Source organism: Chrysemys picta, chromosome 17 (assembly GCF_011386835.1).
Source record: "Chrysemys picta bellii isolate R12L10 chromosome 17, ASM1138683v2, whole genome shotgun sequence".
Classification (NCBI taxonomy): Eukaryota; Metazoa; Chordata; order Testudines; family Emydidae; genus Chrysemys; species Chrysemys picta.
In genome coordinates, this window is record NC_088807.1 from 9,264,250 (window position 1) to 9,277,754 (window position 13,505).

At 43.3% G+C, this 13,505-nt stretch overlaps 1 long non-coding RNA gene across 1 annotated transcript; it reads left to right on the top strand.

Annotated features, from left to right (window-relative positions):
- The first annotated feature begins 9,087 nt into the window (after positions 1-9,087).
- On the top strand, positions 9,088-11,928 carry LOC135976164 (uncharacterized). Its single transcript, XR_010593367.1, has 2 exons — positions 9,088-9,520; positions 10,709-11,928. It is a non-coding gene; the product is annotated as an uncharacterized LOC135976164 (long non-coding RNA).
- The last annotated feature ends 1,577 nt before the right edge of the window (positions 11,929-13,505 follow it).

The following is a 13,505-nucleotide window of genomic DNA, read 5'->3' on the forward strand; positions in this document are numbered from 1 at the left end:
ATTAACCTGTCTAACTGTTTCATTTTGTGTTCTTAATTAGTATTCCTTCATTTTAAGTCTTTTCAGCATTTGTGTACATGTTTACAGTAGAAGATTTCAAGTGTAGATAAGCTACTTATTTACAGCAGAATATTTCAAGTGTGAATAGGCTACATATTGACCAGAATGATCACTGTGAAGAGGAGATTTCAAAGTGGTACAAGCAAGAGATGGAGAAAACAACTGAGCGAAGCAGCAGCTAAGAGCTCAAAGCCAATAACTTCATTTCTCAAACCACTGGAAAACACACCTTACCCAACAAACAATGCTACAGATAATGAAAACTACGAAATGCAACAGGTGATATTTTAATGCCAATACCTAAACATGAGGACAGAAGTCAAGAAGTAGATGTGCCAACAGGAACAGATCCAGCAGAAGATCCTGTGTACGATCAAGCAACAGGAAGATGTAGATCTTATGCAGCAAGAGCAATTGATGAGTACTACAGGTTTGACTGTGACTGACATGGGAATCATTGACAAGTGCAATGCTGCACAAATGCAATCTTTTCTTCAAATTAGTTGTTTTGAAATTCTAAGTAACATTCCACAAGATGCTGATAATCATGTTTTCCCTACTCGTCTGCTGACAAAAACGCTTCCAAATGGTGAGACCTGCACAAGAGACTGGTTATGCTGGAGTACAGAAAAATAATCTCTGTACTATGCACCCTGCTTCCTTTTTAAACAAAAGTGCTGCAAATGCATCAGTTCTCTCTGATCAATCAGGATGGAGCATCAACAGAGGTTGGAGGAAGTTGAAAGACCAAATACCATCACATGACAGTTCAACAGAAAACTATGTTGCATGGAAATCAGCTAGTAGGGCAGCATCAGCTGAAAGTTCAGTTGAAAATTTATTCTTGACCGAACTCTCTACAGAAAATAGTCACTGGAAAAAACGTCTTGAGTGCATCCTGAATGTCATCCTTTTTCTTTATCAGCGTTCCAGTCAACGTATTGGTGATCGTACAAATGGAAACTTTCTAGGTATAGTTGAGCTCCTCAGCAAATATGACCCATGTTCAAGAATCGTAAGAGAGTCAAAAGCGCATGCAAGTCCATAATCTCTCCACACGCATAGAACAAAACAAGTTTATTGAGCTATGTGGGTCATTTGTACACACAACAATCCTTGATGAGATTCGAAATGCCAAGTATTTTTCAATCATTGTTGATGCCACTCCAGATTGTTCTCACAAGGAACAGACTACTATGGTTATTCAATATGTTAAGATTGTAGACAGCTCAAATTTTTCAATTGAAGAAAGCTTTGTTTATTTATTTATTTATTTGATAATTTCATGAGAATAACTGGAAAAGAAATTGCTGCTGGAGTACTAGCAATTCTAGAAGGTTTTAAGTTAGATCTTCAAGTCTGCATTGGTCAAGCCTAGGACAATGGATCTAATATGGCTGGGAAGTACAAAGGGTACAAGCAGTTCTGCTTGAGCATAATTCAAACTGTATTTTCTCCAGCTGTGGAAACCACACACTAAACCTTGTAGTTGTTGACTGTGCTGAATCATGCATGGAGGCAATTACTTATTTTGGAACTGTTCAGCAAATGTACAATCTCTTCAGTAGCAGTCCATAAAGGTGGGAAATTCTGAAGCAATATCTTCCTGTTTCACTGCATGGGATGTCCCAAACTAGATGGTCTGCACGGATTGATGGTGTTCAACCATAAGAACATAAGAATGGCCATATTGGGCCAGACCAAAGGTCCATCCAGCCCAGGATCCTGTGTTCTGACAGTGGCCAATGCCAGGTGCCCCAGAGGGAGTGAACCTAACAGGCAATGATCAAGTGATCTCTCTCCTGCCATCCATCTCCACCCTCTGACAAACAGAGGCTGGGGACACCATTCCTTACCCATCCTGGTTAATAGCCATTAATGGACTTAACCACCATGAATTTATCTAATTCTCTTTTAAACCCTGTTATAGTCCTAGCCTTCACAACCTTCTCAAGCAAGGAGTTCCACCGGTTGACTGTGCACTTTGTGAAGAACTTTCTTTTGTTTATAGACTCATAGACTCATAGACTTTAAGGTCAGAAGGGACCATTATGATCATTTAGTCTGACCTCCCGCATGATGCGGGCCACAAAGCCGTCCCAACTCCTTTCCCTTGACTCTGCTGTTGAAGTCCCCAAATCCTGTGGTTTAGAGACTTCAAGTAGCAGAGAATCCTCCAGCTAGCGACCCCCGCCCCATGCTGCGGAGGAAGGCAAAAAACCTCCAGGGCCTCTGCCAATCTACCCTGGAGGAAAAATTCCTTCCCGACCCCAAATATGGCGATCAGTAGAACCCCGAGCATGTAGGCAAGATTCTCCAGCCAGACCCTCATTGGCCATTGATACTATTTACCAGCGATGGCATGCTGTTCATTTGACTAGAATCATGTTATCCCATTAAACCATTCCCTCCATAAACTTATCTAGCTTAATCTTAAAACCAGACAGGTCCTTCGCCCCCACCGTTTCCCTCGGAAGGCTGTTCCAATATTTCACCCCTCTAACGGTCAGAAACCTTCGTCTAATTTCAAGCCTAAATTTCCCCACGGCCAGTTTATATCCATTCGTTCTCGTGTCCACATTAGTACTGAGCTGAAATAATTCCTCTACCTCCCTGGTATTTATTCCTCTGATATATTTAAAGAAAGCAATCATATCCCCCCTCAGCCTTTGTTTGGTTAGGCTAAACAACCCGAGCTCCTTGAGTCTCCTTTCATACCTGCTGCCCATTAATTTTATTTGGTGGCCCCTAGTTCTTATATTATGGGAACAAATAAATAATTTTTCCTTATGCACTTTCTCCACATCATTCATGATTTTATACACCTCTATCATATCCCCCCTTAGTCTCCTCTTTTCCAAGCTGAAAAGTCCTAACCTCTTTAATATCTCCTCATATGGGACCCATTCCAAACCTCTAATCATTTTAGTTGCCCTTCTCTGAACCTTTTCTAATGCCAGTATATCTTTTTTGAGATGAGGAGACCACATCTGTATGCAGTATTCAAGATGTGGGCGTACCATGGATTTATATAAGGGCAACAAGATATTCTCCCTCTTATTCTCTATCCCTTCTTTAATGATTCCTAACATCCTGTTTGCTTTTTTGCCTGCTGCTGCACACTGTGTGGATGTCTTCAGAGAACTATCCACAATGACTCCAAAATCTCTTTCCTGGTTAGTTGTAGCTAAATTAGCCCCCATCATATTGTATGTATAATTGGGGTTATTTTTTCCAATGTGCATTACTTTATATTTATCCACATTAAATTTCATTTGCCATTCTGTTGCTCAATCACTTAGTTTTGTGAGATCACAATCTGCTTTGGTCTTTACTATCTTGAGCAGTTTACTATCATCTGCAAACTTTGCCACCTCACTGTTTACCCCTTTCTCCAGATCATTTATAAATAAGTTGAATAGGATTGGTCCTAGGACTGACCTTTGGGAAACACTATTAGTTACCCCTCTCCATTCTGAAAATTTACCATTTATTCCTACCCTTTGTTCTTTGTCTTTTAACTAGTTCTCCATCCATGAAAGGATCTTCCCTCTTATCCCATGCAACTTAATTTGGAAGAGCCTTTGGTGAGGGACCTTGTCAAAGGCTTTCTGGAAATCTAAGTACACTATGTCCACTGGATCCCCTTTGTCCACATGTTTGTTGACCCCTTCAAATAACTCTAATAGATTAGTAAGACATGATTTCCCTTTAGAGAAACCATATTGACTTTTGCCCAACAATTTAAATTCTTCTATGTGTCTGACAATTTTATTCTTTATTATTGTTTCAACTAATTTGCCTGGTACTGACGTTAGACTTACTAGTCTGTAATTGCTGGGATCACCTCTAGAGCCCTTTTTAAATATTGGCATTACATTAGCTATCTTCTGGTCATTGGGTACAGAAGTTGATTTAAAGGACAGGTTACAAACCAAAGTTAATAGTTCCACAATTTCACATTTGAGTTCTTTCAGAACTCTTGAGTGAATGCCATCTGGTCCTGGTGACTTGTTACTGTTAAGTTTCTCAATTAATTCCAAAACCTCCTCTAGTGCCACTTCAATCTGTGACAATTCCTCAGATTTGTCACCTACAAAGGACAGCTCAGGTTTGGGAATCTCCCTAACATCCTCAGCCGTGAAGACTGAAGCAAAGAATTCATTTAGTTTCTCTACAATGACTTTATCATCTTTAAGTGTTCCTTTTGTATCTCCATCATCGAGGGGCCCCACTGGTTGTTTAGCAGGCTTCCTGCTTCTGATGTACTTAAAAAACATTTTGTTATTACCTTTGGAGTTTTTGGCTAGTCGTTCTTCAGACTCCTCTTTGGCTTTTCTTATTACATTTTTACACTTAATTTAGCAGTGTTTATGCTCCTTTCTATTTACTGCACCAGGATCTGACTTCCTCTTTTTAAAAGATGCTTTTTTATCTCTCACTGCCTCTTTTACATGGTTGTTAAGCCACAGTGGCTCTTTTTTAGTTCTTTTACTGTGTTTTTTAATTTGGAGTATATATTTAAGTTGGGCCTCTATTATGGTGTCTTTGAAAAGTGTCCATGCAGCTTGCAGGGATTTCACTCTAGTCACTGTCCCTTTTAATTTCTGTTTAACTAACCTCCTCATTTTTGCATAGTTCCCCTTTCTGAAATTAAATGCCACAGTGTTGGGCTGCTGAGATGTTCTTCTCACCACAGGAAAGTTAAATGTTATTATATCGTGGTCACTATTACCAAGCGGTCCTGTTATAGTTACCTCTTGGACCGGATCCTGCGCTCCACTCAGGACTAAATCGAGTATTGCTTCTCCCCCTGTGGGTTCCTGTACAAGCTGGCTCCAAGAAGCAGTCATTTAAAGCATCAAGAAATGTTGTCTCTGCATTTCGTCCTGAGGTGACATGTTCCCAGTCAACATGAGGGTAATTGAAATCCCCCACTATTATTGAGTTCTTAATTTTGATAGCCTCTCTAATTTCCCTTAGCATTTCATCATCACTATCACTGTCCTGGTCAGGTGGTTGATAATAGATTCCCTACTGTTATATTCTTATTAGAGCATGGAATTACTATCCATAGAGATTCTATGGAACATGTGGATTCATTGAAGGTTTTTACGTCATTTGATTCTGCATTTTCTTTCACATATAGTGCCACTCCCCCACCCCACACAACCTGTTCTGTCCTTCCGATATATTTTGTACCCCGGAATGATTGTGTCCCATTGATTGTCCTTACTCCACCAGGTTTCTGTGATGCCTATTATATCAATATCCTCCTTTAACACGAGGCACTCTAGTTCATCCATATTATTATTTACGCTTCTAGCATTTGTATACAAGCACTTTAAAAACTTGTCACTATTTATTTGTCTGCCCTTTTTTGATGTGTCAGATTCTTTTTTATGTGAATGTTTCTCATCTGATCTGGCCCCTACTTTATCCTCATCCATCCTCTCCTCCTGACTAAAACCTAGAGAATCTACTGATCTACTGAATCTAATGCTGAGCAGCATTATAGGCTCAATGTCTTCCTTGTCATCATTGACTCTATTCAATCAGGTCTTACACATCAATTTGAGTCACTGCTACTAATCTGTACCCTTTTGGGGTTTCTTTGGCAGTTCAACAGACTGAATAATGACAATCTACTTTCTGCAGCTGAACAATTTCAGGAACAATACAACAAAGAAATCTCAAAAGATCTCAGTGATGAGGTCATCTTCCTCAGACGAATATATTCCACAAATTTTAAATTGGATTGCAAGCCAAAGGAATTGCTTTAAGAAATACTCAAACTTGGAGTCTCTGGGGTGTTTCCTAATATCACAATTGCATTGTGTATTTTTGTCAGTTTGCCTGCATCAGTGGTGAATGCACCTTCAACGTGTTGAAGCAGGTAAAGAACTATCACCGTTCAACTATGGGACAAGAGCATTTGAATGGGCTCGCCAGGCTTAATATCAACTGTGACATTGCACGAAAGCTAGATTTTTTTCCTCAATAATTAGTGCATTTGCTAAAAAATAAATTAAAAAATATTCAAATTATGTCTCACTCTTTTTTGGTGCTTTATTTTGTTTTCATATGTCGTCATTTTTTATTTTTATTATAGATTCATAGATTCATAGATTCTAGGACTGGAAGGGACCTCGAGAGGTCATCGAGTCCAGTCCCCTGCCCGCATGGCAGGATCAAATACTGTCTAGACCATCCCTGATAGACATTTATCTAACCTACTCTTAAATATCTCCAGAGATGGAGAGTCCACAACCTCCCTAGGCAATTTATTCCAGTGTTTAACCACCCTGACCGTTAGGAACTTTTTCCTAATGTCCAACCTAGACCTCCCTTGCTGCAGTTTAAACCCATTGCTTCTTGTTCTATCCTTAGAGGCTAAGATGAACAAGTTTTCTCCCTCCTCATTATGACACCCTTTTAGATACCTGAAAACTGCTATCATGTCCCCTCTCAGTCTTCTCTTTTCCAAACTAAACAAACCCAATTCTTTCAGCCTTCCTTCATGGGTCATGTTCTCAAGACCTTTAATCATTCTTGTTGCTTTTCTCTGGACCCTTTCCAATTTCTCCACATCTTTTTTAAAATGTGGTGCCCAGAACTGGACACAAAACTCCAGCTGAGTCCTAACCAGAGCAGAGTAGAGCGGAAGAATGACTTCTCGTGTCTTGCTCACAACACACCTGTTAATACATCCCAGAATCATGTTTGCTTTTTTTGCAACAGCATCACACTGTTGACTCATATTTAGCTTGTGGTCCACTATAACCCCTAGATCCCTTTCTGCCGTACTCCTTCCTAGACAGTCTCTTCCCATTCTGTATGTGTGAAACTGATTTTTTCTTCCTAAGTGGAGCACTTTGCATTTGTCTTTGTTAAACTTCATCCTGTTTACCTCAGCCCATTTCTCCAATTTGTCCAGATCATTTTGAATTATGATCCTGTCCTCCAAAGCAGTTGCAATCCCTCCCAGTTTGGTATCATCCGCAAACTTAATAAGCGTACTTTCTATGCCCATATCTAAGTCGTTGATGAAGATATTGAACAGAGCCAGTCCCAAAACAGACCTGGCTAGGGGCCTCAAAAGCTGGAATTGGCCCAGGCCTCTCTCAACCTCATAGAGGGCCTGGGTTACGTGTCTGCATTTGGGGTGCAAACGGCTTGATGAGGAAGCAAACAGACCTAAATCGTAATGCATGACAGACCTCCCTGCCTGAGCTGCCCTTTGCTCAAGTCACTTCAATTAGTATCCACAGCCAACATGCAAACATCCTGGCCATTTCCTACCTTGGTTTTTCAGGGTTTGCAATAAAGATAAATATTCCCAGCAGCAGTTATTGAATTCCTGTAACTGGTAGCGACATGTTTCAGTTTCACATTTATGGGCTGTGGATACTGATTAACTCCTCAGTCAATATAGACTTTGCCCAGGAACCATCAGGGCATCTGTTTCCCATCGCCCACATTGGTGCCTCAGGAAGAGAGCATTTCTCCCTTGCCCTCATGTCAACTCAGGGATTGACTCACTTCTTGCTCAGTCCTCCTCAGACTTTTCCACTTTATTATTCCCCTTCTTTCCTCTTTTTCCCCCCCAGGCATTCGCCCCAGCTGCTCACTTCTAAATGCTGATGCTGCTTACTACTATTCCAAAGGGGGCTTTACACTTCCTTGGCATCCAGATTGATTTCTGGCTGAACTATTCAGAACAATTGGTGGTGAAGACAAGTCACAGATATCAGAGAAATGTAGAGTTGGAAGGGATCCCGCGAGGTCATCTAGCCCATCCTCCACGCTGAGGCAGGAGTCTATAAACCTAGACCATCCCTGGCAGAGGTTTGTCCAACCTGTCCTTAAAAACCTCCAGTGATGGGGATCCCACAGCCTCCCTAGGTCACCTGTTCCAGAGCTTAGCTACCCTTAGAGTTAGAGTTTTTCCTCATAACTAACCTGAAACTCCCTAGCTGCAGATCAAGCCCATTCTTTCTTGACCTATCTCCTGTGGACCTGGAGAGCAATTGCTCAGTGTCTCCTTTATAACAGACCTTAACATATTGGCAGACTGCTATCATGTCCCGCTCAGCCTTTTCACTAGACAAAACAAGCCCTATCATTTCAACCTTTCCTCACAGGTCAGGTTTGCTAAATCTCGGATGAGTTGTGTTGATCTCCTCCAGACTCGCTCCAGTTCCTACACGTCGGTTTGACCATGTGATGCCCAAAGCTCAGGAGCAGAGGAGGGGCACACCTGGTCTGCAGGTTTCCATTACAGTGCCTGCCATCATGCAGTCCTGGGGCACTGCATTACCTTTTACTGATGGGATAGAGCAAGGGGAGGAGAATGGGGACAAGATGGGAAATGTATCCACAAGGTTTCCATGGCTCCAGGCTGGTCCTAGTACCCCCAAGCAAATTCTCTGTGTGTCCATGTTGCATGTGGAGCTGCATAGGGGAACCCTTGAGGCCAATTCAGCAGTGCAAGACACAGGAGTGTAAGTTGTGTGTCCAGGTGTGTTGCAGAGTGGTACGTATCCAGAACCCTGTGCATTACTTCCAGCCACAGAGCATTCTGGGTAATTGTTGTGAGATCTCACCTGCAGCAAAGAGGAGCAGTGAGGAAGGGGTCAGACCAGTCACGCCTTCCACCATGCCTCAAACCTCAGCTCCCTCCATTTCCACACGGACGTTGCAGCAAGACAAATTCCAACTGGAAACAGGCACAAATGCACAACAGGGAGGTCTGTTAAGCATTGGGTTGCAATCCCAAGGGAATTGGGAGGTTCTCCAGCACTGGAGTCTTTACACCAAGACTCCAGCTTTGACCAGCAGAGGAAAACTGAAAAGACAGAAAAATGAAAAAGTGAAAAAACCCAAACCAGGGCATACTTCATTGTCCTGCATCCTGGGGCAGGCAGGGAAAACAGCAAGGACATTTCAAAATGTTTCCAAAAGACATTTAATCAAATATTCCAAATTACCTTCCGTTTTGGAGTTGCAGCTGGTTTTCCCCTTTGACCAGCTCTAGATAACACCCGTTTCCCTGCCCTTTTAGAAAGGAGGAGGTTTTGCATAAGCTTTGCCTTAATATTCCAGACAAACACCACAGGGTTCTGGAGGATGGGAGGCGGAGTCCTCCAGGCAACAGCCAGATCTCCCTTCGAGATGCCCCTTGCCTCTCGGCTTACGTACTGATAGTGCGTGGGAGCATTTATTGCTCATTGCCGAAGTCCAGTTTCCTCAGATGTGCTGGGTGCTCGGGAGAAGCAGCGAGAATCCTGTGTGAGGAGGAGCTCAGCTGAGACTCACTAAAAAATCCCTGCGCGTACTGGTGAGCCACAGAGATGAACAAGAGCGAAGCCATTGAAGAGATTCTTAAAGGTGTGGATCATTCAAGATGTGTGGGAGTCGAGATAACCAACAAAACGACTGTGACCCTCGCATACCCAGGGTACGTGGGATTGTTTTATCCAGAATGCTTATTTTCAGATGCTCTCTCTCTACATCTAGAGCAGTGTATGTTTCTCTCGGTAGCTTCCCCTAACGTCAGCAGCCATCTAGTTTCTTTTTACAAAACCTCTTTATTTTGTGAAAAGAACAGGAGTACTTGTGGCATCTTAGAGACTAACAAATTAATTTGAGCATAAGCTTTCATGGGCTACAGCCCACTTCATCGGAAGCATAAAATGGAACATATAGTGAGGAGATATACATACTGAGAACATGAAAAGGTGGGAGTTGCCCAACCAACTCTAAGAGGCTAAGATGAGCTATAGCAACTCCCACCTTTTCATGTTCTCAGTATGTACATATATCTCCTCACTATATGTTCCATTCTATGCATCCAATGAAGTGGGTTTTAGCCCACGAAAGCTTATGCTCAAATAAATTTGTTAGTCTCTAAGGTGCCACAAGTACTCCTGTTCTTTTTGCGGATACAGGCTAACACGGCTGCTACTCTGAAACCTGTCTTTATTTTGTGTAGCTCTGAAGCTTGTCTCTATCACCTCACCCACCTTGTCTCTCTGAAGTAGGTGGGACTGGGAGCTGCTTGGATGGGAAGGGTGCAAGACTGAAGAAAGTGGTACTTAAATAGGGAAGGCCTTCATCCAGCAGGAGCCTGAAAACAAATGATTAAATAAAAAAGGAAGGGTAAAAACGAGGCAAGGGAATTGTGCATATCCACCAGGGGCAGAGTTAAGGGTGCATTGTGCCACTTCGACATTTCCTATTTACTATTTTTGTATGTGTAAATAAAGATATTGGGCAGGTGCTACCATAGCAAATGCCAGATAGTGTCAGGGCAAAGGTCTTCAAGTGAAAGTCCACAGGGAATAGATGTTTAAGGGAAAAGATCTTTGAATCTACAAATATCAGCCAGACCTGGTGAGACATTCCTGGCTAAACACAGACACTAGAAGCTGACTTGTTCAGGGAAAGATAGCTGGGGAAATGCACAGCCGCAGCCCCAAGGTGGGTTAACCCAAGGGGATGGAACTTCATGCTCCATGCATGGAGTACAATTATCCTGTTAATTCTGGGGATCAAACGTCATGTCTGCTTTGTTAACAGCTAGTGATTATAGTAATCCCATTGCTGAAGATGCAACATAACAAGTCAATTTCCCATCTCCCCACAGCGTTTTCTGTTACAGCGGTCACGACTTCAGTCCTGTCCCACCATCCATCGGCCCCCAGAGCAGGGAGACCTGTGTGTTTGTGAAAAGGAACTTCAGCACTTGGGGGATTGCAGGAGTCTTCACCTATGAGTCAGATAGGTTCTCATTTATTGCCATGTTCTCCAACCCCTGGGACAACAACCTGAACGAACTTGAGTGCGGACTGGAAATCTTTGAAGGCAAAAAGCACTTCAGTGAAAATGACCTGAAGTTAAAGTATGAAGAAATGCGCAGCTGCAGGGCTCGAACGGAAACATACATAAGCAAGACACTTGGCAGAAATTCAACAGCTCTTGTTGTTAAGCTAGGGCAGTTTAAAATTTCTGGCACCATGTCCAATCACAGCAAAGCTATCTTTAAGATACTGATTGAAGAAATTGATTCCCCTGCCACCTACTCTCCAGCATCTAACGAGCCACAATCCTTATTTCAGAAACCCAAGTAATAAAATCCCCGCAAATGATTGAACTGCCCCATGATGCATTTCAAATGAGCGGGAAATGTCTCCTCCTTTTGAATCCTTTCAACATGCTGCAGAATTCAGGCTGCTTTTCCCCTAAGAAGTTCCCTGCTTTTTGTCTGCTTGGGAACTTCTCATGAACAAACTCTGGGATTTGCAAACTGTTTGAGTTTGGTCATTTTTCACCTACAACTTTTAATGAAGATTTCCCCCTTCTTTGTTTGTCTGCTTATATTGCATTTTAATCTATGTTTTTTTTTATTTCCAGTTGTTGACAGTTGTACTCGCTCCTTAGCTGTCCAAAATACGGTCTGCTTTTATCCCAAATAATAGTATGAAACGAACATTTTCCTACACAAATATGTTTGACTAAATCCCATTTTTTGATTCTGATAAAAAAGTTTTAATTAGTGGTAGTGCAGTGGTTTGACAGACTCCTCAAAGCTAGAGCAGGGGCTTGTTAGGTTATAAGGCTCAATATTGAGCAAAAAATTAATGGAAAAGAAGAGAGATTTGCTGGCGTGGGGGGGGGTGTATTTAGTAATGGCTGTTTTGTCTCTATGTTGCAAAAAAAAAAAAATCTTATGATCCTAGGCTGGGCTTTTCCCATGTCAATAAAATAAGTGGAAATAAAAGTGAAAAGCCTAAATAAAGAGAGATTGTACATTTGCATTCCTTTAATGACGATGATTGTGCTCATTAAAATGTTTTGCAGTCTGTTTCCCTTTAGTTTTGTGCTTTTCTCTGACAAACAGAGGCAGGTTTTATTTTTTTTAAATGAAGAAGACTCAAACTGCTGGCCCTGGGTTAAACAGAACGGTCCCTCAGTACATTTCTAGCACTGAGTGAGTGAGAGGTCGGCGTGGGGGTAGGCATGGAACAGGGGCAGTGGGTATTAGCCAGGTTGTGTTTGTGACTACGTGTGCTGTGCAATGAAGGGAGCAGGGCAGGGCAGGGCAGGTTAGGTTCCAGCCTCCGGGAGCTATTGTCTGGCACTGTGGGATAGTCCTGGAGCTGCTCTTTTTGATCAGTAAAACAATCCAGCAACACCTCTGGGACCTATTGTTACAGACTCTCTGCACACTCAGGTGGGTCACATTTCCAAGCTTTTCTCCCCAACTAAAAAGGCCTGGAAAATGCCATCCAATTGTCATCCCGTGGTTTCAGGAGATGAGCCCTGGCACAGGTGTCTGTGCCTTTCTCCAGCGCTGGAGACGGCCAAATTCAAAACACAATCCCACAGGGACGCAAGGCTGCTCAGGTGTGAGAGGTAACGGCAATACCCAGCATGCCAGAGCAGGGTGCAGCCCGTGCTATGTCTATGGCACATGGGTAACCAGGAGAGGGACACGTTGGGGCTGGTGTGAAACCCCGACGAGGGTCTGAATTGGTGGCAAAAATACTGTCTTAGAGAGAAGGAGTGAAATGAGCATCACCCCGACTGGACGGGCAGGTCTGGGGCACAGCACAGGGTCTGGGGCTGAGCCTGGGAATGGTCCAGAGCTAGGAGCTTTTCGGTCAGTGCTAAATCCCTCTAAGTGAGTTACCCCAAACAGCTCAGCGCCAGCCAGCCAGGGGTCTGCACTGACAGCCAGGGGTGAAAAGCAGCTTCTAGGGCCCTGAGCCACACTGAGCTGCGGTAGCGTGTTGGTTAGTTGAACCCAGAGCGCCCCCTGCTGTCAGCACAGGATGCTGGTTTGCTGGCATTTCACGGATGGGGAAGGGACTCCCAGCACACCCCAAAGGCTGTGAGGAATCGGGCTGCCTGCCCTCAATGGAGCTAAGGAGAGTCACCATCTGCGGGTTCCCCAGGGCATTATTTGGGGGGGGCAGTGAAATTCCTACAGCCCAAGGCCAGAAGGGACCACTGTGATCATCTAGCCTGAGTTCCTGTTTGGCACAGGCCAGAGACCTGCTCCACATAATGGCAGCAATTCCCCAGCTCACAGGACCCTGTGGAACGTGCTGGGTCCAAGGGCAGCCAGCTACAGAAACGGGCTCTGACTTGAGGCACAAAACAGCAGGTACAAGCCTCTGGGGCCCCATGAGTCCAGTGGAGGGCAACAAAAATGATTAGGGGGGCTGGAGCACATGACTTACGAGGCGAGGTTGAGGGAACTGGTATTGTTTAGTCTGCAGAAGGGAAGAATGAGGGGGGATCTGATAGCTGCTTTCAACTACCTGAAGGGGGGTTCCAAAGAGGATGGATCTAGACTGTTCTCAGTGGTAGCAGATGACAGAACAAGGAGTAATGGTCTCAAGTTGCAGTGGGGGAGGTTTAGGTTGGATATTAGGAAA